Genomic DNA, 14,567 nt, shown 5'->3' on the forward strand with positions numbered 1-14,567 from the left:
TGCTCGTGGGTGAATGGAAGCCAAGCCCCAGCAGCAATGTTCCAACATCTAGTGGAAAGCCTTCCCAGAAGAATGTAGGGTGTAAAAACAGCAAATGGGGGGAAAAAACTACAGTAACGTCCATGATTTTGGAATTAGATGTTCGACGAGCAGGTGTCCACATACAAATATACAGTTGAAGTCAGAAGTTTACATGCACTCAGGTTGGAGTCATTAAAACTTGTTTTTCAACCACTCCACACATTTCTTGTTAACAAATTATGGTCTTGGCAAGTCGGTTAGGACATCTACTTTGTGCATGACAAGTAATTTTTCCAGCAATTTTTTACAGAGATTATTTCACATCATCTCAATTCCAGTGGGTCAGAAGTTTACATACACTAAATTGACTGTGCCTTTAAACAGCTTGGAAAATTCCAGAAAATGATGTCATGGCTTCAGAAGCTTCTGATAGGCCAATTGACATCATTTGAGCCCATTGGCGGTGTACCTGTGGATATATTTCAAGGCCTACCTTCAAACTCAGTGCCTCTTTGCTTGATATCATGGGAGAAAAAAAAAAAAAATCAGCCAAGACCTCAGAAAAAAAAATGATAGACCTCCACAAGTCTGGTTCATCCTTGGCAATTTCCAAACGTCTGAAGGTACCACGTTCATCTGTACAAACAATAGTATGCAAGTATAAACACCATGGGACCACGCAGCGGTCATACCACTCAGGAAGGAAACGCTTTCTGTCTCCTAGAAATTAATGTACATCGGTGCGAAAAATGCGAATCAATCTCAGAACAGCAAAGGACCTTGAAGATGCTGGAAAAAACATGGCCAAAACTATCGATATCCACAGTAAAACGAGTCCTATATTGACATAACCTGAAAGGAAGTAGCCACTGGTCCAAAACCGCCACAAAAAAAACAGACTACGGTTTGTAACTGCACATGGGGAGAAAGATCGTACTTTTTGGAGAAATATCCTCTGGTCTGATGAAACAAAATAGAACTGTTTGGCCATAATGACCATCGTTATGTTTGGAGGAAAAAGGGGGAGGCTTGCAAGCCAAAGAACACCATCCCAACCGTGAAGCACGAGGGTGGCAGCATCATGTTGTGGGGGTGCTTTACTGCAGGAGGGACTGGTGTACTTCACAAAATAAATGGCATCATGAGCAAGGAAAATTTACGTGGATATATTGAAGCAACATATCTCAAGACATCAGTCAGGAAGTTAAAGCTTGGTCGCAAATGGCTCTTCCAAATGGACAATGATCCCAAGCACACTTCCAAAGTTGTGGCAAAATGGCTTAACCTCTCTTGGGTAGGGGGGAGTATTTTGATGTCCATATGAAAAGCGTGCCCAAAGTAAACTGACTGTTAATTAATCAGGCCCAGTAGCTAGGATATGCATATAATTGGTAGATTTGGATAGAAAACACTCTGAAGTTTCTAAAACTGTTAAAATTGTCTGAGTATAACAGTACTGATATGGCAGGCGAAACCCAGAGGACAAACATATATATATTTTTTTAATTCAGCTTACCACAATTTTCAATGGCTACCACTTTTATTATAAGGCCAAGTCCTCCCAGATTGCAGTTCCTAGGGCTTCCACTAGATGTCAACATTTTTAGAAAGAGTTTCAGGCTGGTTTTTGGAAAAAAATAAACCAGAAATTTTTCTAGGTGGCTCCCATTTTGGCTGTAGTGTTTCCAAGCGCGTGAAAGAGTGCGCGTTCTTTGGTATTTTTCTCCGGTAAAGACAATAACGATTCTCCATCTTAAATTTGATAGTTTATTTACGTATTAGAGTACCCAAGGTTTGATTATAAACGTTGTTTGACTTGTTTGGAAAAGTTTATTAGCAACGTTTGGGATTCGTTTTGTATGCATTTCGACGGAGGGAAACTGGATGGATTATTGACTGAAGCGCACCAGCTAAACTGAGTTCTTATGGATATAAAGAAGGACATTATCGAACAAAATGACCATTTGTGATGTAGCTGGGACCATTTGGAGAGCCAACAGAAGAAGATCATCAAAGGTAAGGCATTTTTTATATCGCTATTTCTGACTTTCGTGTTGCACCTGCCTGGTTCAAATATGTTTTTTATGTATTTGTACGCGGGCGCTGTCCTCAGATAATCGCATGGTTTGCTTTTGCCGTAAAGCCTTTTTGAAATCTGACACAGCGGCTGGATTAACAAGAAGTTAAGCTTTATTTTGAAGTATTACACTTGTGATTGTATGAAAGTTAAATATTTATAATACTGTCGTTTGAATTTCGCGCTCTGCAATTTCTCTGGATGTTGGCCAGGTGGGACGATACCGTCCCACCTGCCCATAAGAAGGACAACAAAGTCAAGGTATTGGAGTGGACATCACAAAGCACTGACCTCAATCCTATAGAACATTTGTGGGAAGAACTGAAAAGTGTGTGCGAGTGAGGAGGCCTACAAACCTCAGCTCTGTCAGGAGGAATGGGCCAAAATTCACCCAACTTATTGTGGGAAGCTTGTGGAAGGCTACACAAAACGTTTGACCCAAGTTAAACAATTTAAAGGCAATGCTACCAAATACCAATTGAGTGTATGTTAACTTCTGACCCAGTGGGAATGTGATGAAAGAAATAAAGCTAAAATAAATCACTACTATTATTTTAATAGTAGTTATTCTTAAAATAAAGTGGTAATCATAACTGACCTAAGACAATTTTTACTAGGTTTAAATGTCAGGAATTGTGAAAAACTGATTTTAAATGTATTTGGCTAATTTGTATGTAAACCTCCGACTTCAACTGTACACTACATGACCAAAAGTATGACTACACCTAATATAGATTAGAAGAGGCATTTGAATTTTATTGAATGCAACTATATTTCCTTTCATTAAAACTAATTGCAATTCTGTATCCTGCTTACTACTTAAATTCAAATTCTAGAATTGAAATAGATGAGGTATTCTCAATTGATTTCTGAATGAGCTGACTGGTTTGACTTTGTGCTAGTCCTCCGCGGAGCCCTGGTTTGATGTGGGTGTCCTATTCTAGCTACTCAGTGAGCCCACTGTGTGCTGACAGTGTGTGTCGTCATTTCACAGCGCCCCCCCTCTATTAGCCTTCCTCCTCTCTGCCTTTTAAGTTGGATCATCTGGATCACATCACTACCAGCCCTCTCCTCTCAGCCCCTTGTCATTACTTCCCTACAACCACACAGTCCCATATGCTCCAAACATGGGTCCACGGCTTTAAACAATTATGCCATTCCATTCTACTGTGTGTGTGAACACACGCGTTTGTGTAGGTGCAGGTAAAGAGAGCCGGAGCGGTTCAAATCTGTTTAAAGTAATGGAGTATCAAATCAGCTCTTTAAATCTGATTGGCACAAAAACATGACCACCTGACAACTTAATCACTTCCTGTTCTCCTAGTCTCTTCCTGTAAAACAGAATGCTCGGAGGGAGAGTCTCCGTCCTACTGGCCTAAATCACAACCAATCACATCACCAGTGCCATAAATGTCAAACTGATATCATAATGAACAAGTCATACCCACCTCAAAAAGTACAAGAGAATTTCGACATCCACCATCTCAGATTATTCCAAATACATTGTTGTACATAAAATAAATAAGATTAGCATTCCTGAAAACATTTGGTGAAATATAATTTGATTTCTTAGAAATTAAGCCAATTGATTGTACCCAAATTGGCCATTTTAATTTATAGGATTCATATAATCTACAATAAATATAGTACCCAACATCCGATTTGGACCTTCATTCTCACTAACCATAAGACACAAGGTATCCCAAAAAATTATCAAAAGCCACCCATGGACCCCCACGCCAAGCCCACCCCAGCAACCAGTATATAGTATCGATTCTCCATGTTGACAAGTACTATGGAGCTGCTGCTTGGAGTATTGTTTCTTCATATTTTTTATGTATTCCCTGTGAATCTGGTGATGTTTTTTTCTCCCTATTCAGAGAAATGAGCCATTGAAGTGATAAATCGCTTGCAATATTTACCATAAATGGAGTGTGGAATGTGCCCACTAGATGTTGCTCTTCCTGTTACTTTTATACATATTGCAGTTTCCTGTGTTCATTAAAAATGGATCACATCATTTGTTTTGCAACTTTGGGTAGAAAACCAATACCTTTTGCTCATGGTGAAAACAGATTGTATGGTCAATCCTCACAACTCAATCCAGCTCTCCATGAAAGAAATTTAGTTTGTCATTCTCTTAGGCTTAATTTGTGTCCAGGAAACAGTCACAAAGGTGTATGATTTATCCCCTTCAATTTTTATTTTTTAACAATTAGTTAGACCATTCCTGGTGAACAAGCAAACCACATGGCAACGGCAGTTCTAATGGTTTCAATGTTATGGGCTGCGTTTCAAACTCAAAGTGGACAGCCCTCGGCCCTAAACCCTCAGCCCTTGGCAGAATCCCCGTGGCCATGTTTGTCATCTGTCCAAATGATTAGCCAAGCAAGGGAAGTTTGCAACGTAAAGCCCCCGTTTTTAATGGAGTTTGCGAGTGTACAATTATGTTCACTTCGGGGCCTGAAACGCCCCAGAATTCAATTCGCGATGATTGTACATCCGCTAAGAAAAGCCAGCCAAAACTTAAAACCTCAACGTCAATATGGAGTCAACATTCAAGTGTAAGTAAGAACAAATGTAAATAAGTTCGAAATTGTGCTACTAATGCACAAACACGTCTTGTAAAAGCAATTCTGTTTTTGTTCATTAGCTTTTGGAACGTTTTCCTTCTTCCGAAGTAGCTAATGTTAGTTAGCTAGCTATCACACAGTAGGTGTATATTAATATTTATATAGTTCATATAAGTAGACATGCACTCATAATTGACTGTAGCGCATATAAAGAACCCACAAGCTACCGGTGGCTGAAAACACAATCATTGCGCGATGAACAAGTGACAACTTTCCAGGTAAGGGTGTTCCATTTAAAAACCATTCCTTCCTCCCTCTCCCCTTGCCCTGCAAGTGTATACTCAGACGTCATCAGTCGTGTCCACTTCATTTGAGGGCTGAGGGGATAGGGTGTGTCTTTTAAGTGTTTGGAATGCAGCCATGGTCTTTATTGGTCAGAGATGTGGACTCGAGTCACGTGACTTGGACTCGAGTTGCAAATTCTGTGACTTGAGACTTGACGAGGTAAAGAGAAAAAACACTTTCCACTTGAGCATCTATGACTCGTGACTTAACTTGGACTTGAGCAGTATGACTTGAGACTTGTCATCTCGCGCACTACAGTGTGTAAGCCTATCTGTCCTTTATTTTGGAGTGCTGCAGGTTCTGCACATTCGGTTGTGTCTTTACCAATCAGTTTCACAGTAAATCGCAGGTTGTGCAGGCCGGGCACAAAGCACGTCATCTAGCAAAGTGGTCGCCGCTACACGGTCCTCCGGTATTATTTAGCAAACTTGATAACACATCACTCCCGACATACACAAGCAAAAACTCTTGACAGATATGTTGCAGCAGCCTATACCTAAACTGTATGGGAAGAAAAGGAGACCATTTCTCAGTCTGATCCACTAGGCTACTTATAACCGCAGCCCACAGCTACATAGGCTACAGCCAATGTGCCATGTCCCCTCTCGGCCAGAGGACAGAGTAAACAAAGTGGTAATGTTATGTGGCCTATTTATAGCCCATTTATTTGTGTTTGGAGAAAATGTGAATGTGATCAAATTTGGTTTGGGCTACATTCAAACTTGGGCTGGTTGGCTACGCTACCTTGACCTTTTCAATCCAAAATGATTAACTGAAATTGATCAAACAATACTCAGTTACAGAAATAGACTGTGTGAGTTACCTTTTAATTGCAGTTGCATAGGCCTATATGTTGCAAGCCTGCATAAAGCAAGCTCAGTCCTGTGAGTTCTATTGCAGTCATTGTGTCTGTTACCAGATTTTTTATTTATTTATTTTTATTTCACCTTTATTTAACCAGGTAAGCAAGTTGAGAACAAGTTCTCATTTACAATTGCGACCTGGCCAAGATAAAGCAAAGCAGTTCGACACATACAACGACACAGAGTTACACATGGAGTAAAACAAACATACAGTCAATAATACAGTAAAAAAAAAAAAAAAAAAAAAAAACAAGTCTATATACAATGTGAGCAAATTAGGTGAGAAGGGAGGTAAAGGCAAAAAAGGCCATGGTGGCAAAGTAAATACAATATAGCAAGTAAAACACTGGAATGGTAGTATTGCAATGGAAGAATGTGCAAAGTAGAAATAAAAATAATGGGGTGCAAAGGAGCAAAATAAATAAATAAATTAAATACAGTTGGGAAAGAGGTAGTTGTTTGGGCTAAATTATAGGTGGGCTATGTACAGGTGCAGTAATCTGTAAGATGCTCTGACAGTTGGTGCTTAAAGCTAGTGAGGGAGATAAGTGTTTCCAATTTAAGAGATTTTTGTAGTTCGTTCCAGTCATTGGCAGCAGAGAACTGGAAGGAGAGGCGGCCAAAGAAAGAATTGGTTTTGGGGGTGACTAGAGAGATATACCTGCTGGAGCGTGTGCTACAGGTGGGAGATGCTATGGTGACCAGCGAGCTGAGATAAGGGGGGACTTTACCTAGCAGGGTCTTGTAGATGACATGGAGCCAGTGGGTTTGGCGACGAGTATGAAGCGAGGGCCAGCCAACGAGAGCGTACAGGTCGCAATGGTGGGTAGTATATGGGGCTTTGGTGACAAAACGGATAGCACTGTGATAGACTGCATCCAATTTGTTGAGTAGGGTATTGGAGGCTATTTTGTAAATGACATCGCCAAAGTCGAGGATTGGTAGGATGGTCAATTTTAGGAAAAGCTCTGGGTCCCAGGGAAAACAATTTGCCCCACCAATCTGGGACCTGTGATGCCACATTTGCATTGGTCCCAAAAATCGTTGCATTCAAAGACTGTGTGGGAAAAAGGGATGCAGTTTGTAAAACTTGTGGGTCCAAAATCACTGATGCATTGCAATGAAATTAGCAATAAACACTTTACCATTGACTTGAGGACTCAAAACCCAAAATGATGGACTCATGACTTGACTCCACCTGAGCTGTGAAACGTGGGACTTGACTCAAGACTAAAAAAAAGTTGAGACTTGGTCCCATCTCTGCTTATAGTCTTTAATAGTAAAAGTCCCCAAACACACACACACACACTGCATAGTGTTTTGCAATGGTAATGGTATTGGGTTTAATGGTACATTTCACTAAAATCACACTACATAGAGATGTTTTCAAATTATTTTATTGAAAAACCTGACTGCCATGAAATGTATTATTGTATTATTTTATTATTAGGGTTGTCACATTTTATTCACGAGACCATTTCTCCATCAAAGTTTTGGGCTTGTAGGAAAAGTCTTCACATGAGAATTGCACCATGAAGGTAGCCCTCAGAGAGCTGCCATTTGTTGGACTATTCAAAGAGTTGGGTTGAAGCATTTAGGTTGCTAAGAGAATGAAACTGAATTGCTCTCATGGAGGACTGGCTTGACCACACAATTCATTTATTTTGATAATGAGAAAAAGCTATTGGTTTTCTACCCAAAGTTGCAAAGAAAATGTTGTGATTAATTTAATAAACTAAGAAAAATGGTGTATGGTTGCAGTAACAGTGTCATCTAGTGGGCAAAACCGTCAAACTAATGTGCAGTAAATATGGCAAACAACTTCAAATGGATCATTTCTCTAAACGGGGGAAAAAACAGAACCAGATTCACAAAGAATATATTACAAATGCTGAAGAAGCAATACTCCAAGCCACAGCTTCATACTAAAGTCAAACATAGAGAATGGATACTGTATGCTGGTTGGGGTGGGATTGGCGTGAGGTGTGGGGGGGGGTCCGTGGATGGCTTTTGACCACTCCATAAAGAGCTCTGTAAAAAAGTCTGCATCCCAAATGACACCATTCCCTTTATAGTGCACTAATTTTGATCAGAAACCATAGAGTGTGTGTCAAAAGTATTGTAGTGTAAAAGGTAATAGGGCTCCATTTGGGACGCAGTCATTAAGAGGCTCACAGCTAAAGCTGTAAGTTTTATGTCTAGCCTGTCATTGTGATATGATACAGAGTCAGTCTCTAGACTGTAGTATTCACATCCTCTGAGGTTTCACAGAAAGAAGACAGAGCTCACAGCGATACTCGGCGTGGTTTGATTGATGGACATGGTGTAAAACTGAAAGGGGGTCCAGAGGGGAGCTGCACCGGAAGCTATGGAGGGGTTGTGCTGCTTTTGATTACACACACACACACACCCTGACACCGCTGCAGGGACAATTATCCACCAGATGACGAGGGCGGAAAACAGAGGCGAGACCATGGAGAGCGGGGGAGATGGGGTAGCATACAGACACTACAGCTGCCAGATCCAGGGGGAATCAAAGACAAAACGTGATCCTCCAACCACCACCAAGTCTCAATTGACAACAGGCCTTGTGAAGTATGTGTGTGTGTGGAAATTCCTCTTCCTGTGGTCGACTTAGAGGAAAAAGATATGCTTTTTTTTCACACTGATTTATAGTGATGGTAAAAAGAGAACACAGCGGGTCTTCGAGAACTTTCATGTCTGGCGAGATGAACAGACTTTGCAGTGCCATTGTGTCTAAGTGGGTGAGTCTGGAGGACGCCGCTTGGCCAGAGTATATAATGGCTTAATAAAAGGCTAGATGGAACATACCTGTCACTTAGGAGATAAACCATGTGGATGCCAAAGCTATCAGTCCCACACACATACACCCTCAAGGGCAACGAGCGAGAAGCTGTTTGTGAATGTGAACTGTGTGGGCCCCACTCTAACCATTCAGTCTTGTCAGAATGGACACTATTACAACACACACCTCAAAGCAGCTGCCTCCCTCAGGCGTCAATCATAACCACGGTGCTACAGTGTTTAAACAGTAACCGAATACCTGTGTCTATGAGGCCCGCACCCATTGTGCACCGCTCACTCCCACAGGGAGAGGGGTTGCCCTACCAACCCCCCACACGACAAACAGCCCACCAGCCAGGCCACACAAAAGCAACAGGAGTGCGACGTCGGGGAAAGAGATCTGCTAACATTACACACACACACGCAGCTGTACAATATCAACCCCTCTCTCTTTTTTATCTTTGTACTGAGGGAAACCCAGGTGCACTGTGTACATATGGTAAACTCAACAAAAACGCCAAGTCATCACGTGTTGGGGCTGTCACCTGTTTGTACTGTAGTGTACACTGGAGCTCATTGGAAATGGAGACTGTTCCAACTACAAACATCCGTGGGGGGAGGGGGTTTCTAGCTTCTTGTATACGCCAGCCCTCTTTGAAACAGCACCTGATAGCTCTCCACAAACCCCTCTAAACCTGTAGGGTGAACTCTCTCCGATATACTGTTTGGACAAACCCAGACACCCAATGATTTAGAATACCTAGCACGAGCCAACACTTGCTAACATATATACACCTATGGGCCCTAGTCAAAACTAGTGCACTACACAGGGAATAGGGTGCCATTGCCATCCCAAGTTGCTTAAAAACTTCTTAGGGCTGCAATCCAGTTAACGGGATTGATATGACAACAGCCAGTGAAAGTGCAGAGCGCCAAATTCAAACAGAAATCTCACAATTTAAATTCCTCAAACATACATGCATCTTATCCATTTTAAAGGTAATCTTGTTAATCCCACCAAAGTGTCCGATTTCAAATAGGCTTTACAGCGAAAGCACCACAAACGATTATGTTAGGTCACCACCAAGTCACAGAAAAATTCAGCCATTTTTCCAGCCAAAGAGTTGAGTCACAAAAAGCACAAAGAGATAAAATGAATCACTAACCTTTGATGATCTTCATCAGATTACACTCATAGGACTTCATGTTACACAATACATTTATGTTTTGTTCGAAAAAGTGCATATTTATATAAAGAAGTCTCAGTATACATTGGCGCCTTACATTCACTAGTTCCAAAAACATCCGGTGATATTGCAGAGAGCCACATCATTTTACAGAAATACTGATTATAAATGTCGATGAAAATACAATTGTTAGACATGGAAATATAGATACACTTCTCCTTAATGCAACTGTTGTGTAAGATTTCAAAAATACTTTACGGAAAAAGCAAACCATGCAATAATCTGAGTACAGACAACAAAGCAGCCAAAAAGATATCCGCCATATTGTGTAGTCAACAGAAGTCAGAAATAGCATTATAAATATTCACTTACCTTTGATGATCTTCATCAGAATGCACTCCCAGGAATCCCAGTTCCACATTAAATGTTTGATTTAGTTTGATAATTTCCATCATTTATGTCCAAAGAGCTACTTTTGTTAGCACGTTTGGTAAACAAATCCAAAGTCATGAAGCGCGTTCCCTAGTTGCAGACAAAATGTCAAAAAGTTCCGCTCCTGTCCGTAGAAACACGTCAAACGATGTATGGAATCAATCTTTAGGATGTTTTTAACATAAAACACCAATAATGTTCCAACTGGAGAATTCCATTGTCTTCAGAAGTGCGATGGAACAGAGCTCCCTCATGTGAACGCGCATGGTCAGAGCATGGTCAGCTCATGGCAGACCTTACTCATTCCCTTCTCATTCGGTTCCAATTCACAGTAGAATCCTCAAACAAGTTTCTAAAGATGGTTGCCATCTAGTGGAAGCCTTAGGAAGTGCAACATAACCAATATCCCACTGTGTATTCAATAGGGGCTGGGTTGAAAATTGACCAACCTCAGATTTCCCACTTCCTGTTTGGATTTCTTCTCAGGTTTTTGTCTGCCATTGAGTTCTGTTATACTCACAGACATCATTCAAACAGTTTTAGAAACTTCAGAGTGTTTTCTATCCAATACTAATAATAATATGCATATATTAGCAACTGAGGACCAGGCCATTTACTCTGGGCACCTTTCAGACAAGCTACTCAATACTGCCCCTGCAGCCAGTTGTTTAAGGCAGAGTCAGTAGTGTATACCGAGCGTACAAAACATTAGGAACACCTTCCAAATATTAAGATGCACCCCTTTTTGCCCTCAGAACAGCCTCAACTCATCAGGGCACGGACTCGATAAGGTGTCAAAAGTGTTCCACAGGGATGCTTGGCCCATGTCGTCTCCAACGCTTCCCACAGTTGTGTCAGGTTGGCTGGATATCCTCTTTGGGTCGTGGACCATTCTTGATACCGTTGAGTGTGAAAAATCCAGTAGCGTTGCAGTTCTTGACACACTTAAACTGGTGTGCCTGGCACCTTCTACCATACCCTGTTCAAAGGCACTTAAATGCTTTGTATTTTGTCTCCCCTTCATCTACATGGATTGAAGTGTATGTAACAAGAGAAAATAAGGGATCCTAGCTTTCACCTTGTCAGTCTGTGTCATGGAAAGAGCAGGTGTACTTAATGTTTTGTATACTCAGTATAGTGTTGGAGCAATGCAGTATAGTGTTGGCAGTATAGTGTTGGAGCAATGCTATGTGAGCGATGCTGTGGTTTCTCACTAGGGCCTGAGTAACCTGTTTACCAGATTACAGTCTTCCAGAGTGCTTATTAAACTGTGAACACACAGCAGGGGGTTAACAAGAGGACTGTCTGGCATTGAGCGAGAGAACGAGAGAGAGAGGCTGTGCAAAGGACAATATTTATTCAGCTCCACTATACTCGTCAAGTTGCCTTGCCATCAGCGTGGCGTCAACGTGATGATTTACCTGCTACACAGAGCAGATTGTTGAGAGAGCAGAGAGGAAGTGTCTCTATTCTATTTTGCCTCATGTACTGTAGCATATTCATCGATTATGCTTAAGCACAATAGCTTTGGTACAGTTTTTCGCAAGTAGCCTCTTTAAATTGTTGCTAGTCGAGGTCATATGCAATCAAAATCAACTTCCTTTCTCATTGGACGTGACGCAACGCGGCAGTGAAGCAGCTGTCATTGATTTCAAAGGACGCATTTCCTCAACGGCTGATGGCAATGCTGTTCGTGGCGGCCGTGGGGTCAGAGATAAAACGGAAGACAGGAACATCTGCCAGCCGTCCCGTCTCAGGTTCTACAGCTAGCCATTTCTATAGTCCTCTGATCCTGAGGCGTGCTGACATGACTGGGATCACCAGAGTGGAATCTAAGGGTGTGTGTGTGTATTGCACTCTGCCCCATGTGTGTGGAGGTTATGGCGGACATTAACAAAAGGCGCAGAGTTCAGAAACACACTGAAACATTTGAACCAGATCTCTCTCTGGTCCGCATGGCACCATGTGCATGACATAGGCCACTGTAGAGACGGACTCAGACCAGACATATGGAGCTGGGAAGGGTTACACCTCTCCACCTACTAAATCCCTCAACCATGGAAGTATAGATTAGCTGTACGAATCGTATTTTGGGGTTCCTAGTGCTAGGCTACATCCTGTCACTTGTGTGCGCGCTCTCCCTCTATCCCTTCCTCCCTCTCGGTAGTGTAACACTGCGTTGGCAGAGGTTCAGTTGGCTGTGAGTTGGCACGGCCCATCTCAATTAATTGGTTGATTAATGAGGATAAAGATGTGGAGGGGACAGGGATGAGGAGGAAGAGATCCAGACTAGGAGGAGGACGAGGGGGGGGGGGGTAACATTGGGATGTGGAAAACAGGTCAGGACAAGTCCCCAAATTCCTAATACAATTGCAATTGCTTTTTTCCCCTGGCATACTGCTGTTTTTCGTCCAGCCCCACTGACCCGATCACAGACTGTTTTCACGGCTGTCGCTCCCGTTGTTAAGAAAACATAAAGGACATTTCCTAAGTTCTCAACTCTATCATTGGTGTCTCACGATGGACGTGTGTTGCCTATTCTGGTTGGATGTTGGAGGCAGTTGGAGACGGCAGGGGTCCTGGGTAGGATAGGCAGAAGAGGGCCTTTAACCTCTCTGGCAGGGGTCCTGGGTAGGATGGGGAGAAGAGGGTCTTTAACCTCTCTGGCAGGGTTCCTGGGGTAGGATGGGGAGAAGAGGGTCTTTAACCTCTCTGGCAGGGGTCCTGGGGTAGGATGGGGAGAAGAGGGTCTTTAACCTCTCTGGCAGGGTTCCTGGGGTAGGATGGGGAGAAGAGGGTCTTTAACCTCTCTGGCAGGGGTCCTGGGGTAGGATGGGGAGAAGAGGGTCTTTAACCTCTCTGGCAGGGGTCCTGGGGTAGGGTGGGGAGAAGAGGGTCTTTAACCTTTCTGGCAGGGGTCCTGGGGTAGGATGGGGAGAAGAGGGTCCCGTGTTGAGGTGATGGAGACCTAGTTCACCATAAAAGCAACATGATGTCATATCGCTCAGCGTTTAGGGCAACACCACGACCCGGCTAGAGCGCCTCCTACTGAGAGGAAGGGTTCCGGTTACAGTCTACAGTGTGAGTGCGTGTGTCATGTCTATTGTGTGAGAGCGTAAGTGTGTGTGTGTGTGTGTCATGTCTCACCCACTGAGCTCTCAGTGGATAGCAGTGGGGATGATGAGATGGTGATTAGGTTAGCTATGGCTATAGAACACCCACAGGGAGGTATTCTATTACAGGGCATGTTTATAGGGTCTCACGCAGCAGGTAGACATACCTTCCTGTTTGACCTCACTACATATTTCAAGCCATCTGTAAACAAACTACCCAAAACAGTCAAATGTGCTACCCACCATGGGTGCTACACAGTGCACTACTTTTGACCAGGTCTAATCTGGAATAGGGTGCCATTTGGGAGGCAATTCATGGCTCTGAGTGGCATCAGAGAGAACAGGTCTGAATGTACAGTGCATATTCAGACCCCTTCCCTTTATTATTCTAAAATGGATTAAATAAAACATTTTCCTCAATCTACACACAATACCCCATAATGACAAAGCATTTACATTAGAATTTAGACACTTTGCTATGAGTCTCGAAATTGAGCTCAGGTGCATCCTGTTTCCATTGATCATCGTTGAGAGGTTTCTACAACATGATTTGAAGTGCACCTGTGGTAAATTCAATTGATTGGGCATGATTTAGAAAGGCACACACCTGTCTATATAAGCATTGTATCGAGGCACAGATCTGTGGAGGAGTACCAAAACATTTCTGCAGCATTGAAGGTCCCTGGGAACAGTGCCCTCATTCTTAAATGGAAGAAGTTTGAAACCACCAAGACTCTACCTAGAGCTGGCCGCCCGGACAAACTGAGCAATTAATTGGAGGAGAAGGGCCTTGGTCAGGGAGGTGACCAAGAAATGGATGGTCACTCTGACAGAGCTCCAGGGTTCCTCTGTGGAGATGGGAGAACCTTCCAGAAAGACAAACATCTTTGCAACACTCCACCAATCAGGCCTTTATGGTAGAGTGGCCAGACAGAAGCCACTCCTCAGTAAAAGGCTCATGACAGCCCGCTTGGAGTTTGCCAAAAGGCACTTAAAGGATTTTCAGACCATGAGAAACAAGATTCTCTGGTCTGATGAAACCAAGACATGAATGCCAAGCGTCACATCTGGAGAAAACCTGGTACCATCCATACGGTGAAGCATGTGGTGGCAGCATCATGCTGTGGGGATGTTTTTCCAGCGGCAGGGAC

The 14,567-nt window shown here is 42.7% G+C and overlaps 1 protein-coding gene across 1 annotated transcript in view; it reads right to left on the reverse strand.

The window, feature by feature from the left end:
- Positions 1-14,567, reverse strand: part of LOC115144281 (protoheme IX farnesyltransferase, mitochondrial) — a 77,791-nt gene that overhangs the window by 14,023 nt on the left and 49,201 nt on the right. The window lies entirely within an intron of this gene.

This window comes from Oncorhynchus nerka, linkage group LG16 (genome assembly GCF_034236695.1).
Source record: "Oncorhynchus nerka isolate Pitt River linkage group LG16, Oner_Uvic_2.0, whole genome shotgun sequence".
NCBI lineage: Eukaryota > Metazoa > Chordata > Actinopteri > Salmoniformes > Salmonidae > Oncorhynchus > Oncorhynchus nerka.